Genomic DNA, 26,398 nt, shown 5'->3' on the forward strand with positions numbered 1-26,398 from the left:
AAAGTTTCATTTTTACAGTTGCTGCTGGGAGACTTCCTAAGCGTGTCGGAGCAGAGTTCCCACCCCCTGCTTTGAAACTAACCTGCAGCCCTACTCCCCACCTTAGTCACCCCAGTCCTGCAGTCCGCAGAGGTGGTGGGAACAGGAAGTCAAGTTTCTCAGAAAGTTCAGGTTGCCTTGGATGGATGCCAGATGGCGCTGGAATCAAAGCGCTGCAGGGAGACATAGAAGGTTCTCCTCCTCTGGTTACAGAAACGCTCTCCTTACATTCCTCCCTTAAACCTTCCTAAGCTTAAATGCGAAAACCTTTCTGCAGCTGGGGAAAGAGTCCAGCATTCTTTGGTTATGGATTTGGGGCCCTGTTCTACCCATTTCTGAGCGAGACATTCTGGCTTGGCTGAACTTTGTTTGCTCTGCCTTGTCTCTCCTCCCCGCAAACCAAATAAACGAAGCACACACATTCCCGGGTCCAGATTTACAGCCGGAACTGAAATGGGACATTTACTAACATAGCGTGACCAACTTTGAGTTTTTGGAGAGTGTTCCCCCCATTTAAAATGCTCTGGCTTGATTCCCACAGTTGGGGAAGGAGACAACGGCGAGCCCCGTCTCTCCTCTCTCCTCCAGGTGGACACAAAAGCTGCATACCTGCGAGCAGTTGCAATGCAGAAATCACATTCTCTGACTCCTGGCCATTTAAGGAAGCCTTAGTTTTGTTTTGTTTGGTTTTTAAGTCCTATTGGAAAGCTGATTTCCATGGAATCTTGTGAGACTGACGGAGAAAATCACACCAAAGTCTACATTCCGTGCAGTTTATGGAAGCCGGTCCCAATCTGTGCTGCATCATTAGGATGGTGTCTGATGACATTTTACCTTGTTTCTATTATTTCCAATTTGCACATGTTAACTTCTAACATACTATAGAAGTTTTAATTGTGCTTATAAAAAAGGAAAGTAAGAATCAAAATGAGCACGAGAATCAATAACTCCTCAGTAAAGCTGAAAAATGCCAAATGTCCATCTCCTCTCATTAGAATATAAGGGCATGAGAGCTGGATTCATGTCTGTTTCCTTTATTTCTGTATCACCAGTGCCTAGAACAGTGCCTGAGACCTAGTGTTGAACTGATTAAACAAGGAGGCCCTTAGATGGAGGTGGCTTTAATGCCCTGGTGGCCTACATAAGCAAAACAAAATCTCAGCCTGTAAAGGCCTCAAGGTTACCAAGTTGAAACCTAAGGACAACCAATCCCAAACAGCCATCTAGGCCTGAAGCTACAACCAACCAATCATTTCCTTATTTTGCTTCTGCCTTTTCACTATAAAAGTCTCTCCCTAAGCCGCTGTCAGTGGAGAGCTCCTGACCACTTCTGTTTTGGTGCTGCCCCATCAAATCAATTTTTGCTCAGTTAAACTCAGTTTATCTCAGTTTATCCTTTAACACTAGTAAAGGCTCAGTCGATCTTTGCTGAATGATTGAATACGTGAATGAATTAATAACCTCTCATAGAATCTTCTGGAAGAGATTTTTTTCAGCAAATCCTTAAATAATACAAGTATTTATTGAGTCTGTGAGGTGAATCAAACAAACAAAAAAATAATATAAAGAAACAGAGTAAGAATGTGTCCACTGACTTATCTATCCAGGGAAGTAACAACTAAGTTTCAAAAAATAAACTATATGAAATACCGCTCAGGAACAAAGAGAAATGAAATATTGACACGTGAAACATCATGGCTTTCAAAATAATTATGCTGAGTAAAACAGGCTGGGTTTAAAAGAGTATCTACTGTACGATTTAATGTATATAAAATTAGTCTATAAAATACAATTGATAGTAACAGAAAACAGGTCAGTGGTTGCCTGGATCCTGAGAGTGGAGGGGGAGGGATTACAGACAGGTATCAGGAAATATTTAGGGATGATGGCAATGTTCAGCATCTTGATTGTGGAGATGGTTTTACAGGTGTGTGTATAAATCAAAACTCATCATACTGCACATTTTAAATACATGCAGTTTATTTTATGTCCATTACTCCTCAATAAAGCTGGAAATGCAAAAAGAGTACATTCTAATGTACCAAAATCAAGAACTACCCACTGAGTAAGTAACTAACCCAACAGAATTAATCCAATAGGCACTCAATGAACCGGTGTAAACGAAGTACGTTTATGCTTGTCATGATACATCTGAGGTGTCTATTTCAGAAGCAAAGGTGCCATAACTATGATCCATAGACCTTTTGCTTTATAACCTGCCTCTCCATCTCCACCTCGACCAGAACTGCCTTGCATTTTAATACTCATTCAACAAGTTATCTGTTGTACTGTTTTGTTTATGAATTCATTTTCAATTTCCTCTGATCTGTTTTGAACTCGTGGCCTGTCTTCCAAGCTGTTAGGTACCCACCTTCACGGCCATCCGCCTCTCCAGAAAGCTTACCTTAACATCTAGTGATTTTAAAATCTAGGGTTTTCTCTTCCAACCTCCAAATCATTGATAAAACTATGCAGAACACCAGGAAGATGAGGAAGAATTTCCCAGGTTGTTTACTAAGAAAGCAATCTCTGTCACTGAAATCGCGCAGCTTCGCCCCCAAGCTGGAGTCTCACGAGAAGAGGCTCCATCTAAAAAGAAGGTCTGTTCCCAACTGGCTCTCCCCTTGTTTTGCACTCAATCAATAAACTTGCGTCAGCTCAGGGAGAAGGGATATGGTGTAAGTAGGAATAACTACTTAAAATGAAAAGAAACATGAGATGTTGATCTTTGCTTGACACAAACCTCTATCACTTTTCTGCTCAGCATTCTTTCTTGCTAGGCTTCCCCACTTTTCCAGATGGTGCAGTCAGTTGCGTCTGGCCCGTTCCCATATGCATTGTGGTTTACTAGTTCATGTTCACACCCTGGTCATCTCATGACCTGGCATACCAGGGAGCTGTTTTCTCTTTCAGACACTCTTGGGCCACATTTTCATCGCCCGCGACATCCTCACTTTTAAAAAATTCTATGTGAAATCATCTTTCCCCAGTGGGGTTAGTTAAGGGGTGACTGCTAAGGAGACAACAAATGTTCTAGAGCCCCGGGTCCTGGGTTTGAGTTCTGACCTTGTAACCTTTGACCCTTCAGGATTGCTGATGACTCTCAGAGCCTCCTTCTTTATCTGTAAAATGAGGCCATAATACTAACCTGCATTGTATTAAAGTACAAGGATTTTACTGCTACCAACCCATGTTTTATTAAAACAGCAGGAATGAATTCTGCCCAACACTGAGTAAAGGCTGACTAATGGGTTCCTTTCCGTCTCACTGGTGGTGTGAATTCAGCCATTTGCCTTCAGGAAAATCCTAGGTTCATCAGTAGTTTGTTTTTGTTTGGTTTCTTGGGGTTTCCCCCACTTCTTTCCACTTGGACAGTTACTAAGCCTAAGGGGGTCTTGGTTGGAGAGACAGATAAATCTCAGATGCTAATGGCTTTTACTGCTACTGATCTAATTACACAAAAGCCTCTGGGGCCTGCCAGGCGCTTCATTACTTGTGTTATATCCAAGACAGTGGGGAAGTCTGGTGGTTTCCTTGGAAATACCCAAGTTCAGAGATTTAGATCACGGGTTTTCTGCAACTTTCCTTTAGGGAATCAAACGTGTCCAAGTGACTGAAGTTCTTGCATTCAAGTCCGCTTTTGCCTCGCTCTAGTCACTCACTAGTAGCCTAACTAGTGCTTTACGGCTGTGGTCCAGATTCAATTGCTTTGTGGATAAAATGGTTTCTCATATGTATTTTTTAAATGTATTTTTTAACTGAAGTAGAGTTGAATTACAATGTTGTATTACTCCTGTACAGCAAAGTGACTCAGTTATACATATGCATACCTTTTGTTTTCATACTCTCTTCCATTATGGTTTATCACAGGATGTTGAATATTGTTCCCTGCTCTATACAGTAGGACCTTGCTGTCTATCCATTCTCTACATAATAGCTTACATCTGCTAATCTCAACCTCCCACTCCATCCCTCCCCCACCCTCCCTCCTCCTTGGCAACCGCCAGTCTATTCTCTATGTTCCTATATGTATTCTTACATCAAAATCAATCTCTCTCTCTCTGTCTCTTTCTCTCTCTCTTTTTTTTTTTCAATAAAATGGCCCACATTCATGATCTGCAGAAGATGGCAAAGGTGACTCTTTTGACCTGCTGTATTATATAATCTGTGCACCTTTCCACTATTAAAAAAGAAGATTCTTGAAAAGACCAAAGAGAGAGGTTGGAACCAACTCCCTTTCCTGCCAACCCAGGCTCTCTCCTAACTGTGGCCAGTCAAGACCCTTATTTGGCACCCAGATCCACTCCCAGCACCTGTGGTTTCACGTCAATAAGGTTTTCTTTTTACACACACAGAATTTTAAATTATTTTTGCAATCTAGTCAAACCTTCATAAACAACCATCCACGTACAAGTTCTGAAAGTCTTCTTTGGCAGCGGAAGTATACTCAACCACTTTATATTTGCAAACGCCCACCAGTGGACACAAGAGCCGAGCTCGGAGAGATGGGAAGGAATGGAAAACTCATTAGCTGCCTATTGAATTCAAAGGAAAACAGGCATTTCCCCCAGATGCACAGGCTGAGGAGTGCTATTCCTTTTCATGTGTCAGCACCGAAGGCTCTTGCTTATTATAAGACTGGAAACACACGGGGTATCCTCCTATTCTCCTCTGGAGGGGAGGAAAAGAGAACAGGTGGGATGAAATGTGGGAGAGGAAAAAGGAAGGACGCCCATAGTGCACTGGAAGGGACCCGCTACATCCCTTGAAGATAAGGTCCCACATTGAGAATGGTGAGTGTGAAGCTGGGAATCTGCTGACTTGGTAAACAGCTGACTCATACCCCCAAATTGAACAGATTTGATATTTGCTTTTGTCTAGTTGCCCAGCGCTGTTCAGTGAACCATGGAGACCCAAGGGCCATTATCAGTCACTTCCTGTCACCCCACCATCTTCACACCCTCTCTCCATATGGATCCCACAGGCCCATCCTTTATCAGTGATAGGGTGAGAAAGCTGTTTGACAGAAGTACTCCAGACTCCCCTCTCCTCTGATTTTCCGCAATTCCAACATCTCAGATGGGTTGTGGCATGGGGCCAGGGAACACAGCATGGATGAGCCCGCAGAGCAATCCGGAAGGAGAAGAGAGAGGGGTTCTTGGGGAAAGAGGAAAATCCTGCCTGGGCAGGCTGAGCTCTGTCTACACAACAAAGCGACTGGGACTGGCCAGAAAGGGAAAGATGCGTTCAGTTAAAAGCCTGTTACTCCCAATGTACACAGCAGTACTACTCACTACAGCCAAGACGTGGAAGCCACCTAAGTGTCCATCGACAGATGAATGGATGAAGAGGTGGCACATATACAATGGAATACTACTCAGCCATAAAAAACAACATAACGATGCCATTTGCAGCAACACGGATGGACCTAGAGATAATCATGCTAAGTGAAGTAAGTCAGACAGAGAAAGACAAATGTCATATGATATCACATATATGTGGAATCTAAAAAAAAAAAAAAAAAAAGATACAAATGAACTTACTTACAAAACAGAAATAGACCCACAGACATAGAAAACAAACTTATGGTTACCAAAGGGGAAAGGGGTAGGGAGGGATAAATTCAGAGTTTGAGATTAACAGATGCACACTACTATATATAAAATAGATAAACAACAAGGACCTACTGCACAGCACAGGGAGCTATACTCAGTATTTTGTAATAACGTATATGGGAAAAGAATCTGAAAAAGTGTGTGTGTGTGTGTATACATATATATATATACACACACACATATACATACACCACACATATATCTGAATCACTGTGCTGTACACCTGAAACTAACACAACATTGTAAATCAACCCTACTCCAATAAAACACAGCAACCAAAAAAACCTGTTACTATGTTTGACACCAAATCCCTGATTTGACTGGCTTCCATTCCTTTCTATGGAGCAGTTTTTGACTCAATCGATCCATTGTGGTTTTGCTGTAGAAACAGCTTCATAGCAGAATTTGTGTAGGTAGTCAGGTCGTGGAAATCTGATCCCCAAACCATTACGGAATCATGAGATGAGAAGAACAAGAGCTGCAACAGTTTATCGAAGGTCTAAAGCAAAACTGGAAAGAATCAACACTGAAAATCGGAGCCTTAACTGGCACCCAAGTCTTAACTGGCACCCGAGCCTCTTTATTCTGATCCTACTCAGGTTAAAACGCAGGTTGACCTCACAACCTGAGAATCCCTGGGAATCAGTCCTGTTCCAAGGAATTTTCCATTTCAGGTAAACAAGCTGTTGTTCAGGGAGGGGTGGGGGTGCTGTTTCCTTTCAAGTTACTCTTATCTTTTATCAAGGCCAAGGGCAGAGCAGTGGTGACTGTAAAGCAGAGCAAACAGAAGAGCGTGCTATCAGAACATGTTCTCACCCAGCAGGCCAGGCCTGCGGTATCTGTGGTCCTCAATCCCCACCCTCCCTTGCTAATCCATCACCTCTACCTGCTCCCAGCTTGTCTCCCAATATAGACATCCAGCCCAAGGCCTCTTTCCCAAACTTATTAGAAGGATGGTATCTCAAAAATGATCCTAACCATTATACTGTAATATTCTTATTACGAAGCATCAGATCACCCCACTCCCTGCTGTTGGCTATCCACTGCCCGAGAATCAGACGGCGCCAAGACAAGGCCCATGGGCTTCTTCCCCATTGTTCGCACCCCATGCCCACCCAGCTGTCCACATAGGTCTTCTCTCCTTCCCTGCAGTGCAGTGAGCAGTCTCTTGCCCTCCTCCCACTTCCAGGGCCTTTGCACTTGCTGCCCTTCAGTCTGGGACACTTTGGCCCCCCAGTTATCTCATGGCTGGCTCACTCCAGTCATCCTGTCCCAGCACAAGCTTTCCTTCTCGAAGCAGGGCTTTCCCAGACTACTCAAAACAAATCTACCGCTCCTCTAATTCCTTCCTTCTCCATCTATTTATCACATTCATTGATATTATCTTCATTCCTTGGTTGACCTGCTAATTGTCTGTCTTAGAATTTATTCTCCTAAGGGCAGAGATCTCGCCTGGCTTTTTCAAGCTATATTTATTGAATGAATAAATAGCAACATACACAGGCCAGCCGTCTCCCACTGACTCCCTACCCAGGATTCAACTTAGAGGTTTTCCATTTCTAGAAACTTCCAACCCCCCCCCCGCCACCGTTTCCACACACACACACATCTCTCACACCACCTCACCCTGCCCCATCGTCCCACTCTCTAGGAGTCCTGGATATACCTAGCTTCGCACTTAGCACAAGGAATTGCAGTCTCTCTCCCAAATTCCTTGAGCTTCCTTTGAATGTCTGATGCACATGTGAATCTCTGGCATATGCTAGGCCCACATGCTCAATAAACACTTGTCAGATGTATAAATAAACTAATGAATTAATCAAAGGGGCTTATGAGCACAGCTGAGGGCTTATTTTTATGTAGGGTTTTACTGGGAATCGGCAAACATTTTCCGGGAAGGCCTAGACGGTGAATATTTGAGGGTTTGCTGTCCGTACAACGTCTGCTGCAGCTACTGCTCTCTGCCCTTGCAGCAGGAAAGCAGCCACAGGCACCATGGAAACGAACGAGCAGGGCTGTGTTTCAAGAAAGCTTCATTTACAAAAACAGATGGTGGGTTGGATTTGGCACCTACCTGGTTGAGACCCTTAAATGTATTGCCTTGCTTAGCCCTAAAACACCTTGAGGTACACATTAGAATTCTTTCCCTCTTGGAGAGGAAGAAATTGACACTCAGAGGGGTTGAGTAACTTGCTCCAAGTGGCAGAGCTGACCTGTCCTCTCCAGAGCCTATACAGAAAGACCCAAGGAATAATCTAGAAAGAAGGAGGTGCTCATCATCTGGAGAAGACTGAGGAATCAAAGATGATCAGCAAACTGCTATTTTTCTTTTTTTTTTAAAAACATCTTTATTGGAGTATAATTGCTTTACAATGTTGTGTTAGTTTCTGCTGTATAACAAAGTGAGTCAGCTCTACATATACATATATCCCCATATCTCCTCCCTCTTGCGTCTCCCTCCCTCCCACCCTCCCTATCCCACCCCTCTAGGTGGTCACACAGCACCGAGCTGATCTCCCTGTGCTATGCGGCTGCTTCCCACTAGCTATCTACCTTACATTTGTTAGTGTATATATGTCCATGCCTCTCTCTCACTTTGTCACAGCTTACCCTTCCCCCTCCCCGTGTCCTCAAGTCCATTCTCTACGTCTGCGTCTTTATTCCTGTCTTACCTCTAGGTTCTTCATGACGTTTTTTTTTTTTCCTTAGATTCCATATGTATGTGTTAGCACACGGTATTTGTTTTTCTCTTTCTGACTTACTTCACTCTGTATGACAGACTCTAGGTCCATCCACCTCACTACAAATAACTCAATTTCGTTTCTTTTTATGGCTGAGTAATATTCCATTGTATATATGTGCCACATCTTCTTTATCCATTCATCTGTTGATGGACACTTAGGTTGCTTCCATGTCCTGGCTATTGTAAACACTGCTGCAATGAACATTGTGGTACATGACTCTTTTTGAATTACGGTTTTCTCAGGGTATATGCCCAGTAGTGGGATTGCTGGGTCGTATGGTAGTTCTATTTTTAGTTTTTTAAGGAACCTCCATACTGTTCTCCATAGTGGCTGTTATCAATTTACATTCCCACCAACAGTGCAAAAGGGTTCCTTTTTCTCCACACCATCTCCAGCATTTATTGTTTGTAGATTTTTTGATGATGGCCTTTCTGACTGGTGTGCGGTGATACTTCATTGTAGTTTTGATGTGCATTTCTCTAATGATTAGTGATATTAAGCATCCTTTTATGTGTTTGTTGGCAGTCTGTATGTCTTCTTTGGAGAAATGTCTATTTAGGTCTTCTGCCCATTTTTGGATTGGGCTGTTTGTTTTATTGATATTGAGCTGCATGAGCTCTACTTGTATATTTTGGAGGTTAATCCTTTGTCAGTTGCTTCATTTGCAAATATTTTCTCCCATTCTCAAAGTGCTTTATTAAGAACACTTAGGGTCAACAAGAAAGTTTAAAATGAAAGATTTTTTGTTGTTGTTTTGTGGGTTTTTTTTGATATGTGGATATGTGGAACATTCAAATGATTTGAAGGAAAAAAACATTTCCAACATGATGTAGATTTGGAAAGAGGCTTAGGCTCTTGCCTGGCACAAAATGCTAAGATGTCCTGAGCCGTCTGTGCCTGGAAGCCTGGAGGGACTGGGGGTTCAGGGGAAGGCAGTGGCCAGCGTGTACTGAGACCCTGCCCTGCATACTTAGTCTCACCTGATTCTCAACATTCCCCCACATTCACATCAGGGATGACCCTTCATTAACAAGAAAAGGGAAACAGTGCAGACCTCTCTGTGGACCACAGCAACCTGCCTGCGGGAGCATATTAATTTGGATGTGCCAGAGAAAGTGACTGGATTTGACTTTAAAGAGAGTTCCCTCGTGATTCTTTTCTGCCTTTATTTCGGCATCCTGTAAAAATTATGAGACATAAAAATAAAAAACATGAAAAGTCTCTTAATCTTAAAGCATAAAAAAGCTAAGCCAAGTTTGGATTTATACATTCAATTGGGTGTAACTTGAGTCTTCTCCCTTGGAACACGGAAATAAACACTGTCTATCTAAGCCAGGGCATGCAATGGTAACAATTCCATAGGGTCTACTTTGACATTGGTTTCTATCTGTTGACTAGAAGGAAGGAAGGGAGGGAAAGAGAAAGAACTTGGCTCTGCTACCCATGGCTCTGTGGCCTCAGGCAAGTTACTTGACCTTTCTGTGCTTCAGTTTCCTCTTTGTAAAATGGATACAATGATTCTTAGACTTCAAAAGGCTTTTATGAAGATTAAACAGAACCTGTAATCCAAGATGTCATTCTTATGAGCCGCAGTTCTCCTGGTCATTACAATCAGTTGATGAGAGGAACTGTGAAATCATAAAATCGTTAGAGCTACAATGGACCTCAGATTCTAACCCCTCTTTTTAAAAATAAGGAAACTGGGGCCAGAACACATTCGTGACTCATAGCATTTATACACAAAGCTGAACTATCTTTACATAGACCAAACCCTTTAGGAGGTTTAAAAAAATGTTTTCAACTCTGTATTGAAACGGCTGTACTTTTAATTCAGTAACATAATATGCTTTGCATGCGTAACTTTTTACAGATAGCTTCTCCACACATCTTTCCAGTAAAATGATACGCATTTGAGTGAAAAGACCAGTTGGTGTTTTAGAGTTTCTTGTAGAGCATTCCAGCTTGTTCCTAGACCAAGACGGAGGGATTAAAAATGATCCCTTGGAAAAATCTCATCCAACTGATTATTGCTGTGTGATTATAAGTTTGTACAATCTTTTTGAAGTTGTTTTTCTTCCCCCTCCTCAATATCTATTAAATAAAAAAATGAGTAAACTTTCTGAACAAGCGATTTCACTCCAGAAAATATATCCTACAGAATTTCTTGCACAAGTGCACATAATCCAGTACAAGGATGTTTACTGTAGCATTATCAACTTTCCATAACATTAAAATATCCTTCAGACACCACATTTGAAAATGATGGCTCCTCTCCCATTTTGTTATGCTATCATTGATCTGACTAAGGGCCTTTGCTTGGGTGTTCAGGTTATTTCAAACTTTCTCTTGTTACAGTTGGATACTACAAATATTCTTCTGGGGAATCTTCGTGCGGAACAGCTTCTCTGAAGAGAGAAAGACGGTGAGGAGATGAATATCTTATGCTAGAACACACACCACATCATTCAGAGAATGAAAGAGACAGCACCATTGGTGAGTTAATTAAAACCCACTGCCCACTGCATGGTGTCCTCTGATAACAGAGAGGGTAGCCCCGGGGCGTAGAAAGCCACTCCTGACGAAGAAAGGAATAGTCCCAGGACTGGCTGGGAGTTCCTCCAGCTGCTGATCTGCCAGAGGCTGATTCTGTGGTGATTTATGGAGAGAAAAATGTGCCCCCCGGCTCTGATTTTTAAACTACCCAGGGATAAGCACATATGGAGATTTTACTGTGCAGAAAACCTCCTATGTGCTTTATCCAGGGTACAGGAGGAGGAAACGGAGAGGGGAGATCGCCTGGTGGTAACTGTCACACAACATCCCAACTGAAGGACTGTAAAGAGGCAAGTGGAAGTGAGGATGACAAATCAAATGAAGCCTCTCTTTCCGCCTTGTAAACCAGTTCATGTTCCTCAGAATTGAATCTGCGAGTCGACCTCAGTAATGGCATTGCTGGGAACTGAACCACGTGTAGCAAAATAAATGTAAAATTCATTTTAGAACAGAGCCATCCACTGTAATCACTGACGTCATAGTGTAAGTTATTTTTAGGGGAAAACCAGAAATAGATGGATCATTTTTACCTACACCGTATCAACTACACCCTCACCGGGCCATTAAGAGCTATGTCAGCCCCAAGAGCCCCACTGGGGGAAACGAATACAGGTTATTCGAAGACCAAAGTGTGTGGAAAAAGTCAAAGTAATTATTGACAATATAGAGTAGGTAGTTAACTCAACTTTATTGAGTCAATTCATTCATTGGAGAGAGAGAGTTTATACTAATATCTCTGTACCAGTTTAGAGGTAAAATAGAGAAAGGCAAAGAAAGAACTTTTAAACTCAATGTCATTCTGTATGTCAGTCTTAAAAATAACAAAATTTTCAACAGAAATTATATGGTACTCCAGTTTTTAGCAGAGAGGAATTACGGTGGGTGGCTTTAAGGTAGTGAGTTTCTCATTCCTTTTCTTTTTTTGTTTGGCCGTCATGGAAGTCTGCGTTTGTGGGGCAATTCTAAGTGGATTCGCTCCAAGGATTTGTGTCTGACTTCTCAGCCCAATATTCTTCCAAGTAGCAGAAGCAGAGACGGAGGGGTGACTTTACTGACTGTGAATTAAGCAAAAGCACATTTCTTAAAATGAGATTCCATCGGAAAGAGATTTATTGGAGATGGACTCCAAGCACTGGGTAAGGCATCAGGTGGCATATTTTCATTCTGTTCAAATGAATCTTTGAATTTGAAAGCCTACCTCAAGCCTTATCATCTTGGAAAGCATGTTATGAATGACTTTTTGACCCACCCAGGGAGGCTAGAGGGAGACGAAAATATGAGTGAAAGCTGTCATCCAATGGTCTGAGACGGCTCAGAGAGGACTGAGTTATACAGAAAACGAAGCGTACTTTCTGAGCAAGCAATGCTTCCTTCACTTGACTCTGAGACAGCTACTTCATTTTTCCGTATCTGAGTTTCCTCATTAAAATGGAAGACAAAAATTCCTGCCTGAAGGATGGCTGTGTGTGTGGCCAGTGTCGGCTCCGTGATGGCTGCCCAATAAGGAGGACCTACTTCTTTCTGCTCTATCCCTCTGTGCCTCTTCAGGCCCAGCTCCCAGCAGCCCCCAAATGGCTTTGTTCCTGTCCGTGTAGCCCCGAAAGCTCTCCTCAGTACTGTCAATGGAAAACTTGGGGGGAGCGGCTCAGCGTGAACACACCTCGATGGCTCATCAGATCACTCTGATAAAGGGTCAGAGTGGTGGAAACTGTCCTCCTGATCATTTTGCATAGGAGACAGGTTGGTTAAATAAAAAATGATCCATTCAGGATGCTATATATTTTCTAACACACGACCATGCATACAGCCGTTTGTCAGACTCTGTGGAATATGTACCAAAGTGAAATATGGTGGAAACCAGACCAAAAAAAACAGAATTATGCGGTAACAATGGGATATAATTTGGGCCCCGAAATGGAAGGAGAAAGATGGTGGACTGATGGCAGAGAACGGCATTTACTCTTTCCTGGTGTTTTAACATAACACTGTAAGGATTCACCCAACCAGTTCTCTTTATTTTAAATCCCATAAAAGACACTAATGTTATTAATACTGTAATAATAATGATAATAGCTAAATGCATTCAGTCCTCCCTGTGTGCCAGGCAACATCCTAGATGCTGTGCCTGCATGACCTCGTTAACGCTCTCTCGACAACACTTTGAGACTGCCCTTATCATTCCCATTCTAGAGATGAGGAAACTGAGCCTCGGAGAAATAAACTCACTTAACTCCGCACAGCCAGGAAGCAGGATCGCGGCCACTGGGACCCAAATCTGATGCCAAATCCAGCTCTCTTTTCCCTGTACCACATCACACCAGAGAAAGGAGATGCACAGGGTTTTGGAACTGATAGGTGTTTGCCATTGAGTCCAACTTTCTCTCTCTAAAGGGATGGGAGGAAATAATATTTCTGATTATATCGTGAGTGTGCCCCTCCTACCATCTCGTTGTGGTTTCTTCTTTATGTCTTTAGTGGTAGATGTTTTTTGGTAGGTTCCAGTCTTTTTTTGTCAATGGTTGTTCAGCAGTTACCTGTGATTTTGTTTTATCAATGGTTTTTCAGCAGTTAGTTGTGCTCGTGAGAAGAGATGAGCTCAAGGTCCTTCTATTCTGCCATCTTGCTTGGATGAGGAAATAATATTTCTGAGCTGATGGGAAGTGGGACCTGACTTAGCTGGTGAAAGGCTATGAATGGCGGTGGAGAGCCATTCCAAGAAGGCCTGGCTGTGGTTTTCCCCCTTGACACTGGTGACAACGGCAGAACAATAGTCCCAAGGTATCTGGAATCTGTCAAAGACCAGTCAATATAAATGATGTGACAAGAGTGATATTTAATTCTACCATGAGCATGCATCAGAGAGAAGGCCCCGAAGGTTTAAATTCCAGTCTGTGAAAGGCAAGTATAATGTGCAATTAATTGAGGCAATAGAGGGAACTTTCCCTCAACAAATGGACCTCTTATGTCTTCAGCATGAACTTCCTCCAGAAGTAATTGAGACATGGGAAGATGCTGTGCTAGTTGCCCCTGGCTGGGCCCTGCACCCCATCACACCAGAGGAGGATCCTGCCTTCCTTACATTTCCGAGACAAGATGCCCAAAGGTGAAACTGTCCTACATTTCCCTGCCAAAAGAACTCGGTAGCCACGTTCCCTGGAGTCTACAGAGGACGCAACATGGTATAGTTTGCTGGCCTCCAAAGCCTGCCCCCAATTCTGCAAGCCTCCAAACCTGAGGTTAAAGGGAACAAAGCAGGTCTGTTCTCTTTTTGCCTTTTCTTACTTCCTAATCCACTGAATCCCAGCGTGAAAAACGAGCCTACAGTTTCCTTTCCAGTGTTGTCAGTGGGCAGAACGCTAAGGCTTTGTGACGGAGCCAAAGTCTGGGGGAAGAGTCCAGAATGCCACCTGCTGTGATGAAAAGAGCCAGAGGTCACAATAGTCAGGGGCCACTCGAGATTGGTGCACTTTGCAGGGAGGGGAAAAGAGCCCACCGCTTACAGACGTTTGCAATGGAAGAGAATAAGCCACCGCATCGCTGAATCAATGCAAGTGTCAAGAAGGACTTCTCATAAAGATTCTCAACATTTTCAAGGATCTGAACTTTGAAAGATATCCTTGGGAATACAAGGCTTACATCTGATGCCTGCCCTGGAGCACTTAGATTCCAAAAGAGAAATAAGAAACCAAATCCTGAAGTTTACAGAGGAAAGAAGCTAGCAGGGCAGACTTCGATTGCGAGGAGAGTGGTCCCCTCAGTATTTTGTACGGCCCGCTGTTAAGGGAGTTGAAAACCTGGGATTTTGTCCATAGGCCGTATCTTCCAAGTATGGAGGTAGAAATTGCCAACCATGCAACTTTTTTGGTCCAGATTTTTTTTTAATTTAACATCTTTATTGGAGTATAATGGCTTTACAATGTTGTATTAGTTTCTGCTGTGTAACAAAGTGCATCAGCTATACATATACATATATCCCCATATCTCCTCCCTCTTGCGTCTCCCTCCCACCCTCCCTATCCCACCCCTCTACGTGGTCACAAAGCACCGAGCTGATCTCCCTGTGCTATGCGGCTGCTTCCCACTAGCTATCTATTTTACATTTGGTAGTGTATATATGTCCATGCCACTCTCTCACTTTGTCCCAGCTTACCCTTCCCCCTCCCCGTGTCCTCAACTCCATTCTCTACGTCTGCGTCTTTATTCCTGTCCTGCCCTTAGGTTCTTCAGAACCTTTTTTCTTTTTTTTTTTTTTTTTTGCGATACGCGGGCCTCTCACTGTTGTGGCCTCTCCCTTTGCGGAGCACAGGCTCTGGGCGTGCAGGCTCAGCGGCCATGGCTCACGGGCCCAGCCGCTCCACGGCATGTGGGATCTTCCCGGACCAGGGCACGAACCCGTGTCCCCTGCATCGGCAGGCAGACTCTCAACCAGTGTGCCACCAGGGAAGCCCTGTCAAAAGCTTTTTCTGCATCTATTGAGATGATCATATGGTTTTTATCCTTCAATTTGTTAATTTGGTGTATCACATTGATTGATTTGCATCTATTGAAGAATCCTTGCATTCCTGGGATAAACCCCACTTGATCATGGTGGGGTGCTGCTGGATTCTGTTTGCTATTTTGTTGAGAATTTTTGCATCTATGTTCATCAGTGATATTGGCCTGTAGTTTTCTTGTGACGTCTTTGTCTGGTTTTGGTATCAGGGTGATGGTGGCCTTGTAGAATGAGTTTGGGAGGGTTCCTCCCTCTGCTATATTTTGGAAGAGTTTGAGAAGGAGAGGTGTAAGCTCTTCTCTAAATGTTTGACAGAATTCGCCTGTGAAGCCATCTGGTCCTGGGCTTTTGTTTGTTGGAAGATTTTTCATCACAGTCTCAATTTCAGTGCTTGTGACTGGTCTGTTTATATCTTCTATTTCTTCCTGGTTCAGTCTCAGAAGGTTGTGCTTTTCTAAGAATGTGTCCATTTCTTCCAGGTTGTCCATTTTATTGGCATAGAGTTGCTTGTAGTAATCTCTCATGATCCTTTGTATTTCTGCAGTGTCAGTTGTTACTTCTCCTTTTTCATTTCTAATTCTATTGATTTGAGTCTTCTCCTTTTTTTTCTTGATGAGTCTGGCTAATGGTTTATCAATTTTGTTTATCTTCTCAAAGAACCAGCTTTTAGTTTTATTTATCTTTGCGATCATTTCCTTTCACTTGTTTTTCATTTATTTCTGATCTGATCTTTATGGTTTCTTTCCTTCTGCTAACTTTGGGGATTTTTTGTTCTTCTTTCTCTAATTGCTTTAGGTGTAGGTTAGGTTGTTTATTTGAGATGTTCCTTGTTTCTTGAGGTAGGATTGTGTTGCTATGAACTTCCCTCAGAACTGCTTTTGCTGCATCCCATAGGTTTTGGGTTGTCGTGTTTTCATTGTCATTTGTTTCTAGGTAGTTTTTGATTTCCTCTTTGATTTCTTCAGTGATCTCTTGGTTATTTAGTAATGTATTGTTTAGCCTCCATGTATTTGTATTTTTTACAGCTTTTTTTTTTTCTGTAATTGATACCTAGTCTCATAGTGCTGTGGTCAGAAAAGACAGTTGATATGATTTCAATTTTCTTAAATTTACCAAGGCTTGATTTGTGACCCAAGATATGATCTATCCTGGAGAATGTTCCATGAGCACTTGAGAAGAATGTGTATTCTGCTGTTTTTGGATGGAATGTCCTATAAATATCAGTTAAGTCCATCTTGTTTAATATATCATTTAAAGCTTGTGTTTCCTTATTTATTTTCATTTTGGACGATCTGTCCATTGGTGAAAGTGGGGTGTTAAAGTCCCCTACTATGATTGTGTTACTGTCAATTTCCCCTTTATGACTGTTAGCATTTGCCTTATGTATTGAGGTGCTCCTATGTTGGGTGCATACATATTTACAAGTATTATATTTTCTTCTTGGATTGATCCCTTGATCATTATGTAGTGTCCTTCTTTGTCTCTTCTAATAGTCTTTATTTTAAAGTCGATTTTATCTGATATGAGAATTGCTACTCCAGCTTTCTTTTGATTTCCATTTGCATGGAATATCTTTTTCCATCCCCTCACTTTCAGTCTGTATGTGTCCCTAGGTCTGAAGTGGGTCTGTTGAAGATGGCATAAATACGGGTCTTGTTTTTGTATCCATTCAGCAAGCCTGTGTCTTTTGGTTGGAGCATTTAATCCATTCACGTGTAAGGTAGTTATCAATATGTATGTTCCTATTACCATTTTCTTAGTTGTTCTGGGTTTGTTATTGTAGGTCTTTTCTTTGTCTTGTGTTTCCTGACTAGAGAAGTTCCTTTAGCATTTGCTGTAAAGCTGGTTTTTGGTGGTGCTGAATTCTCTTAGCTTTTGCTTGTCTGTAAAGGTTTTAATTTCTCCATCGAATCTGAATGAGATCCTTGCTGGATAGCTATCTTGGTTGTAGGTTTTTCCCTTTCATCGCTTTAAGTATGTCCTGCCACTCCCTTCTGGCTTGCAGAGTTTCTGCTGAGAGATCAGCTGTAAATCTTATGGGGATTCCCTTGTATGTTATTTGTTGCTTTTCCCTTGCGCTTTTGGTATTTTTTCTTTGTATTTAATTTTTGATAGTTTGATTAATACGTGTCTTGGAATGTTTCTCCTTGGATTTATCCTGTACGGAACTCTCTGCACTTCCTGGACTTGATTGACTATTTCCTTTCCCACATTAGGGAAGTTTTCAACTATAATCTCTTCAAATCTTTTCTCAGTCCCTTTGTTTTTCTCTTCTTCTTCTGGGACCCCTATAATTCGAAGGTTGGTGTGTTTAATGTTGTCCCAGAGGTCTCTGAGACTGTCCTCAATTCTTCTTTTTTCTTTAAAAAGACTATCCTCTTTTCATTCTTTTTTCTTTAAAAAGACTGTCCTCTTTTCATTCTTTTTTCTTTATTCTGCTCTGCAGTAGTTATTTCTACTATTTTATCTTCCAGGTCATTTATCCGTTCTTCTGCCTCAGTTATTCTGCTATTGATTCCTTCTAGAGAACTTTTAATTTCATTTATTGTTCTGTTCATCATTGTTTGTTTGCTCTTTGGTTCTTCTAGGTCCTTGTTAAACATTTCTTGTATTTTCTCCATTCTATTTCCAAGATTTTGGATCATCTTTACTATCATTACTCTGAATTCTTTTTCAGGCGGACTGCCTATTTCCTCTTCATTTGTTTGGTCTGGTGGGTTTTTACTTTGCTCCTTCATCTGCTGTGTATTTCTCTGTTCTCTCATTTTGGTTAACTTACTGTGTTTGGGGTCTCCTTTTCGCAGGCTGTAGGTTTGTAGTTCCTGTTGCTTTTGGTGTCTGCCCCCAGTGGCTAAGGTTGGTTCAGTGGGTTGTGTAGCCTTCCTGGTGGAGGGGACCAGTGCCTGTGTTCTGGTGGTTGAGGCTGGATCTTGTCTTTCTGGTGGGCAGGACCGCGTCTGGTGGTGTGTTTTGGGTGTCAGTGAACTTAGTATGACTTTAGGCAGCCTCTCTGCTAATGGGTGGGGTTGTGCTCCTCTCTTACTAGTTGTTTGGCATGGAGTGTCCAGCACTGGAGCTTGCTGGTCGTTAAGTGGAGCTGGGTGTTCGCATTGAGACGGACATCTCTGCGAGAGCTTTCGCCATTTGATATTACGTGGAGCCGTGAGGTCTCTGGTGGACCAGTGTCCTGAACTTGGCTCTCCCACCTCAGAGGCACAGGCCTGACACCCGGCTGGAGCACCAAGACCCTGTCAGCCACACGGCTCCTGTTGCGAGAGGATCCACATTTCATCTGGAAAGGACATAAATCTGGCCATCTCACTTCAGGTCTAGCCCATCCACCTTTTTTCCCTTTGTGCTTAGTCTGTTTCACTTGCTCATAGCAGGCCCCGTGCACAGGCCTTGCCCCCAGCCCTTCAGACCAGAGTTCCTCGTGAAACGGCTGAGCTGACACCTCAGCTTGGGATGTGCGCTGAAGCTCTGTGGTCTAGATTTTTAAATGTATAACGTGAGCAAGACATCTGAAGTCCCTTCAAATAATTTTGTTTAAAAAGCCTTTTGACTTTTAGTTGTGTCAGCTCAAAGGAGGGAGAGTTCAAAGGGAAAGCGAGGAACTCTCAGTAGAATTGATGGGCAGAGGTATGGATATGAGGGGGGAAAAATGTCCGAGTTCAGGAAAGCAGATGGGCCAGTCCTGGAGACCAGGGTGGCTGGTGCAGAAGCTTCCTGAAGGATGATCGCGGGGAAGCAGACTGGAAAAGATGCTGGGCGGAGAGTGTGCAGAGCCTTGAACACGGATACAAATGGTACTGTGTGTCATGGTGATGTGCACCGCTTCCAAGGCTTCCAGTGCTTTCCTTCCCTGTAGTAACTTACTGTTTTCGTACCTTTTATTCTGCCATCGTGAATATATATCCATATTGTCTAAGCAAAATAGTTACCACTGGTTAAGCAGTTTATAGCACCAGGCACCGTTCTACTGGCCTCATATACTGCCTTCCTTAATTTTCACAATGACCACGTGGGCATACATTGTACTACTCCTCTCATTCAAGATGAGAAAACTGAGGCACAGAGATGTGAATTAATTTAGTCAAGGTCACACAGCTAGTAAGTGGTCCAACCCGAATTTGACACCACGCTGTGTGATGACAGAGCCCCACCTCTATCCTCTAACCTGAAAGATCCTTTTGCTGAAAAAAATCTAAATTTTGGAGTATTCATCCAATGAGATATCCAGGAAGTCTCTCTGGTTTGTCACTGCATTTTGCATGTGCAAACCTAACCACAGTACCCCTCATCCTCAGAAGGATACAATACAGGCAGGTGAAAATGTCTCCCATCAGGCTTGAAATGTTGTTTCCCAATTCCTTGGCTGACCTGCCAAGCAAATCTGCAAAAACGATTTTCATGGCGTTTGCGACAGAGTTATATGATAAGAAAGACATAAACTTAATTCCTTCTTTCACGGACCACACTGGCTTTTGTAGCTCCTGGCTGTGTAGTGACAACTCATAACATGCCACAGGGCCGCCCCGCTGGGTGCTTATCCCTTTCAGCCCTTTGAATCCCCAGACAAGCAAAGAGCATTTGTAAGAACACAGGAGATGCTGCATATTCGATCACGGTATATATAAAAAATATTTCTGCAATTAAAATAAAAGCTTGATCGTGTCTGCAAGAGCCAGTGCAAGTGTCCCGTTCTTTTCCCTACATCTGTGTCACTGCACTGTAGAAGTCATTCACTTGTGTAATGTGGAGGAACCAAGAGTGCTGCTTCCACATTGTCCCACAAGGTACTGCAGCCTCCCAGCTGTTATGAAACAGCGTTAGCGTCACAACAGGAAGTACAGTCCATGGCCAGTAAATAAAGCCCTTCCTTCCCTTTTAGCAGGCCTCAGAACTTCCTCATCCTCAGTCCCAAATCCTTTTATAGATGTTGACTTAGGAGTTTAGATTTTCCTCTCCCTTTCTGAGCTCCTTTAGGGGTCCAACAGTATGAATCAGGCTTCTGTCATTTACCCCTCCCTCCTTTTAGGTTATAAGTAAGCAAAGGGACAAGCAATATTATCTGCATTGTTCCCACGGAAAGCTTGACATCATAGAGAAAAAGCCCACTTGACCGTACCCATCTTTCTTCTGTAAATATTTTGAGTAGGACTTTATCAACATCACCTTGCCCTTGAGTTGGAATTTCCCTTTTAATTTACCCCTGGCACTCCCTGTTCAAAATCAAGCCAGGGAAGCTGAAGCAGGCTTCCCTGTATTTTGTATATAAAGCTCTGCAGACATAATAGAAAGTGTAAAAAGAGCTCTGTAAATAGCTGTTCAAGCTCACAATTCATGCCAGGCAAACAGGGGAAAAATACTAATGTGTCGGTGATTATACACGAGAAGAAGGAAAGAGGTTCCTGAAAAAGCGTTCAGCTAGTAAACATTTCTTTCCTATATCCAAGAATGTGCCATTGTTCCAGAATTTCTATATAGGTGCATTCGATTTCTATCGCTGCTGTAACAGATGACCACAAACTTAGTGGCTTAAAATAACACAAATTTTTCATCACACAGTTCTATAGATCAGAAGTCTGGCAGGGATCTCACTGGGCTAAGATCAAGATGCTGGCCACGTTATGCTACATTCTGGAGGCTCTCCGTGAGAACCCACTTCCTTGCCTCTTCCACCTTCTAAAGCTGCCTGCGTTCCTTCGCTCACGACCCCCTTCCTCCGTCTTCAAAGCTGACCCTGCCAGGCCAAGTCCTTTTCATGCTGCCACCTCTCTGGTTCTCTCTTCCATAGTCACATCTTCCTTCTTCACTTTTGAGGACCCTTGTGATTACATCAGGCACCCCCAAGCACTCCAGGATCATCAGGTCATTTTTAAGTTCATCTGATTAGCAATCTTAATTCCACCTGCAACCTAAATTCCCCTTTGCCTTGTCACGTAACATGTTCACAGGTTCCAGGGTTTAGAACATGGACATCTTTGCAGAGCCATCACTTTCTCTACCACAACAGGCAATATATATTGTTTTATATGTTTTTTTCTTAGTAGCATAACGTTAGTTCTGTTTTCACTGAGCCAAGACCCCCATATTTCTAGGAATTCAAAAGCAGGAAAAGTGTTCTTTTAAGATACATGAAGTAGTGAAAACAATAGCCGCTCGATTACTCATTGTATCAGGTAATAATACAGTTACTGCACATTCGTCTGCTTTCTGAATTCTTACTAGAGCCCCGTAAAATAGACAGTGCACATGAGAATGCCCTCATGTATGGCTGAAAAAAGTCTGAGCTTCAGAAAGATTCAGGTTCACTCAGCTAGTGAAGTCACACTGGCTTCCAATCAGCCGTGAAAGGCACACTTTACCCCGCCTCCTCAGCCTCCAGGGCCTCACCCAGGGAGGCCTGCCCTACCCCCCGACCTCCACTCTGGAGCCTCGCCTTTCTCTCCTCTTTAAGTTAAGCCCACCTGCCTAGTGAGTCCTGGTGCAAAACAGCTGGAATGCTGACAGCCCTCCCAGTCCTGCCTGGCCCTCGGCAACAGCCCTACCCCACTCCCACCTCTACTACTAAAGTCTGGAGTTGCTCGTGGCCTGTGCACGTTGAGAATTTTTGTGGAAGACCTGACTACCAGAGCGTTGATGCTACATCTTGGCCTCTCCACATCAAGAAAGCAAATTCTCATGAGAGAACAGAAGTTAAGCTTTGAATATGGAAAGCAGAACTTGGGAACACTTTGGTTGAACCCGACCTGAAATCCCGTAGGTTTTCAACACTGCAATTTCTTCTGACATCAGTGGACACCCTGCTTTTGGAGACAGAGCACTGCTTTCAACAGTGTCGGGTCTCTCTCCCTGAGACACCCGAGGATCATCTCTGGGGACCAAACTGAGGCCGTGTGTCAGTCAGCCGCCCCGCTTCCCTGCAGTCATTTGGTTTCAATGGAGGAAGTGGGTCCTCGCCCCACTAGTCAAGCCTCTGCCTGGATAAGAGTCAGCACTGCTAGTGTGAGAGAAGAGGGGAGATGATTCCGACCAACAAAACGAATAACCAACACTGAAACTGAATGATTTTCTATCTGGGCGCTGACATGGTACAGGTTTTGGGGTGTTTTCTTGTGCTTTCAGCCTGGGGATAAAGGCACTTTTTTTGTGAGTTCTTTGCTATAAAATCAAATAGTTCAACCAGCTACCATGTAGCTAAAGAAAAGAAAGATTGGTGGAGTTTCTTCCTAATGAGCCCTGCTTGAAATCATACACACACACACACACACACACACACACACACACACACACACTCACATTCTCCCAGTATTAGGGTACTTCGTTTCATTGTTTTTGGAGACCAGGACATTGGCAATATAGATGCTTAGAACGGGGCAATGATTAGCTCAGCACCCCGCAGTATTTTCTTTTTCCTACTGAAGTCAAATTGGGCAGAGCCCTGTTTATCACCTTCCCAGACCCCCCTCCCAGCCCACTCGCTAGCTAGGCATGACTTCTGACGTTCCCGGGCGCATAGTACATTTATCCTCACCAATACCTCTGCTCTGCAACCCAGAGGCTCTGTTTGCAAAGCACGCGGGTTGTGAGCATCCCATGGTGGTATGTGAACATCAGCCTCGACAGCCAGACAGCGACTGCCTGAGGACATTTCATCTCTGCCTCTCAGAATCCAGCCAGGGTCCTGCACAGAACGGGTGCTCAGGGAGGCTGGTGAAAGATCAGCTACATTTGTGCAAGTGGAGGTTTGCTAGAAAAAAGCTACCAAATGCAATATTATACCCTGGATTGACTTCTGGGATAGAAAAAGCACATTAATGGGAAAGCTGATGAAACCCAAATAAAGTCTGGTGTTTAGTTAATAGCATTGCCCCAATATCAGTTTGTTTTGACAAACAGTTGGAAATGTCAAATGTTAACATTAGGGGAAGCTGGATGAGGGGTATATGGGAACTCTCTGTACTATCTTTGCAACTTTTCTGCAAATTTAATCCCAGAGCAAAAAGCTTACTCAAACAAAAACAAGTATGCTCACTGGCTTTAAGGGCATGGCGACATTGTAAGATCAGTGGTACAATAAGAAAAATGGACTGAACTTTTCCCGGCCCCTCCCTGCTTCACCCCCCTCCTGGGGCCTGGCTCACTGGGTAGAGGTATAGAATGGCCCTATCAGTGGGTGTCCGCTCAATATGCCACATCTGGAAATGCGGACAATTCAAAGTACAAAAGATTTAGCCATTCAAAGTGATGGTGAGAAGGGCCATTGGAACTAAAAGGGTTTTTTTTCCTTGGACTTCCCAGAATCTCCCTCTAGAAACAGTTGGCATTTGCGAAGCCGAGATCACAGTCTCACGCAGAAAAGCCAGGCCTGCGATAGCTGGGTTGCCTCACAGCCTCATCCTTGAGACACTGCAATGGACCGAGATTTGGTGACAGAGAAAAGGGCGTTTGCCTTCACTATTCCCTTCCCCAAGGCTGGGAGGCTGTCACAGACTGGACCTGATATTGACCAGGAAACTAGCCTTTGTTTCCCTGGGTGGCTTATCCAGCTGGTAGAAAACATTCTAGTAACTGATAAGAGAAGTGCACCTCTACTTGCCACCCCTTTAGCTCAACTTCAAACAAAAGAGACCAGTGAAAATTCCCAGAATGAAGTCCAACCTTCCGGGCCATTTCCTGGGGACTCAGAGCATTCCATTTGTCCTTCCTGAGAGTGTCATGGAGAGTCCAACTGTCCTCTGGGGAACGATCATCATCCCAGTGAAACCAGTCTTAACTATAGAAGGAGTAAGGCAGCCTCTGAGATTTTGGCAAACGCCGAGAAATCCAAAGTCAGCTATCTGTCACCCACTCGTCACCCCATCCTCACAACCTCCGCCAGATCTTACTGAACACAGACTAAATGGCCCAAAGTCTCAGACTGAGATGACGCCCCACGAAGCTGTGAAACCCTAGGCGCGCCAGAACTGCTTTTGCCTCCCCAAGAATAATGGGAACTGTTTAGCCTTTGCCCACTTAGAGATGTGAATTCAATTTTTTCTTATCATGACTGTTACACCATTTTCCTCTGAGAAGCAACTGAGCTCGCAATTGGGGGCTTAGTTCTCCCTAGCTCAGCCAGGTCACGGTGGGGGGACGGGGGCTGGCCTTTCCCTCCTGAGCTGCCCTCTGGGGCCCCAGAACACGCGTTCATACGCACAGGGCCAGCCCAGGTGGTGGACAAAAGACTTGCCATGGCGGGTAGCAAGTAGGTGCAAATGTAAAGAGCCACAGAAGGCGGGTTTTGCAAGAATTCTGCTCTCGCACTATTGACGGTAGCCAGGACACAGAAGCAACCTAAGCGTCCACCGACAGATGAATAGATAAAGAAGATGTGGCACATATATACAATGGAATATTACTCAGCCATAAAAAGGAACGAAATTGAGTTATTTGTAGTGAGGTGGATGGACCTAGAGCCTGTCATACAGAGTGAAATAAGTCAGAAAGAGAAAAACAAATACCATATGGAAGAACACATATATATGGAATCTAAAAAGAAAAAAAAAACAAACGTTCCAATGAGCCTAGAAGCAGGACAGGAATAAAGACGCAGACGTAGAGAATGGACTTGAGGACGCGGGGAGGGGGAAGGGTAAGCTGTGACAAAGTGAGAGAGCGGCATGGACATATATACACTACCAAACGTAAAATAGATAGCTAGTGGGAAGCAGCCGCATAGCACAGGGAGATCAGCTCGGTGCTTTGTGACCACCTAGAGGGGTGGGATAGGGAGGGTGGGAGGGAGACACAAGCGGGAGGAGATATGGGGATGTATGTATATGTAGAGCTGATTCACTTTGATGTACAGCAGAAACTAACACAACATTATAAAGCAATTATACTCCAATAAAGATGTTTAAAAAAATTTTTTTTAATTAAAAAAATAAAGAATCCTGCTCTCTACAGACTGTTTCTGCCACCTTTCCCAAATCAAGTCCCGGTTCACGCTTGCGCCTTCCTTCAGGATGGCTCAATCAAAGGATCTTAACAGTGGATAGCGGCAGCCCCTCACAGAGGAAAAGCTCCAGCATGGGGCAGGCTTTTTCCTATTACTATTTCCCAGCCAAGGATGCAAGCTTTCATTTGCAGACACAGACCGCGTCACCCTTGCACCCGAGATTAGCACGCAAGAGTCTCAGCTTGCAATCTGGCGGGGAGACGCTTCCTATATTATTTATGCAACGGTAACCCTTACTCACTTCTCCCCTTCCCGAGTTTCAGACACATGCACCCCTTTTTCTCTTGGCATAAACTGTGTGGCCTTGGTTGGCTCTTCCATCAAGCGACTTTACCATGTGGCCCCGGCAGCGGGCTGAGCTAACCCCGAGTCTGAAACATCTGTTTTTCGCCCAGATAATTACGTGCCTAACACTGTAATTCAGGCTTCGCACTGGTGTTTCATAACGTTTTCTTTTTTTAAGCTGGATTCTTCCAAAGGAGGGGAGTAGGGCAATAGGGAAGGGAAGAAAGGAAGTGCCAGCTTTGACTCTGAGGTTTCTCTTGCAGTTGTGCTGAGCAAAGTGGAGCAGAGGCGCCTAGACCCTCGCTACTCAAGTGTGGTCCATGGACCAGTAATATGAGCGTCACCAGAATGCTTGTTGGAAATGCAGAATCTCGGTCCCCAGCCAGACATCTTGAATCGGAACCTGCATTTTCACAAGATTCCCAGCTGACTCTCATCGGAACCTGCATTTTCACAAGATTCCCAGCTGACTCTCGTGCACATTAAAGTAGGAAGTGTCCTGAGTGCTTAAGGACCACAGAGTTGATGAGGTCAACTCTAGACCACTCCGAAGTCACCAACTGGTAAATTAACCCTTTCTACATCTTAGGTACCATTACTGCTGGCACAGGTTGGTACAGAAATAGTGTTGAACAATTTATTTTGTACTCGTAAGAAAATCAATACA

General features: G+C 43.6%; 1 long non-coding RNA gene across 3 annotated transcripts in view; it reads right to left on the reverse strand.

Annotated features, from left to right (window-relative positions):
* The window catches only part of LOC111167215 (uncharacterized), a 69,520-nt gene that overhangs the window by 13,859 nt on the left and 29,263 nt on the right, over positions 1-26,398 (reverse strand). For 2 of the 3 annotated variants that reach the window (XR_016391417.1, XR_002642748.3), the window contains one exon: positions 11,173-12,006. The exons of the other annotated variant lie outside the window; for it this stretch is intronic. This is a non-coding gene — a long non-coding RNA (uncharacterized LOC111167215). Of the gene's footprint in view, positions 1-11,172; positions 12,007-26,398 lie in introns of those variants that run through there. 3 annotated transcript variants of the gene reach the window in all.

This window comes from Delphinapterus leucas, chromosome X (genome assembly GCF_059928025.1).
Source record: "Delphinapterus leucas isolate spDelLeu-1000000601 "Yukka" chromosome X, BTC_Dleu_Yukka2, whole genome shotgun sequence".
NCBI classification, from domain to species: domain Eukaryota; kingdom Metazoa; phylum Chordata; class Mammalia; order Artiodactyla; family Monodontidae; genus Delphinapterus; species Delphinapterus leucas.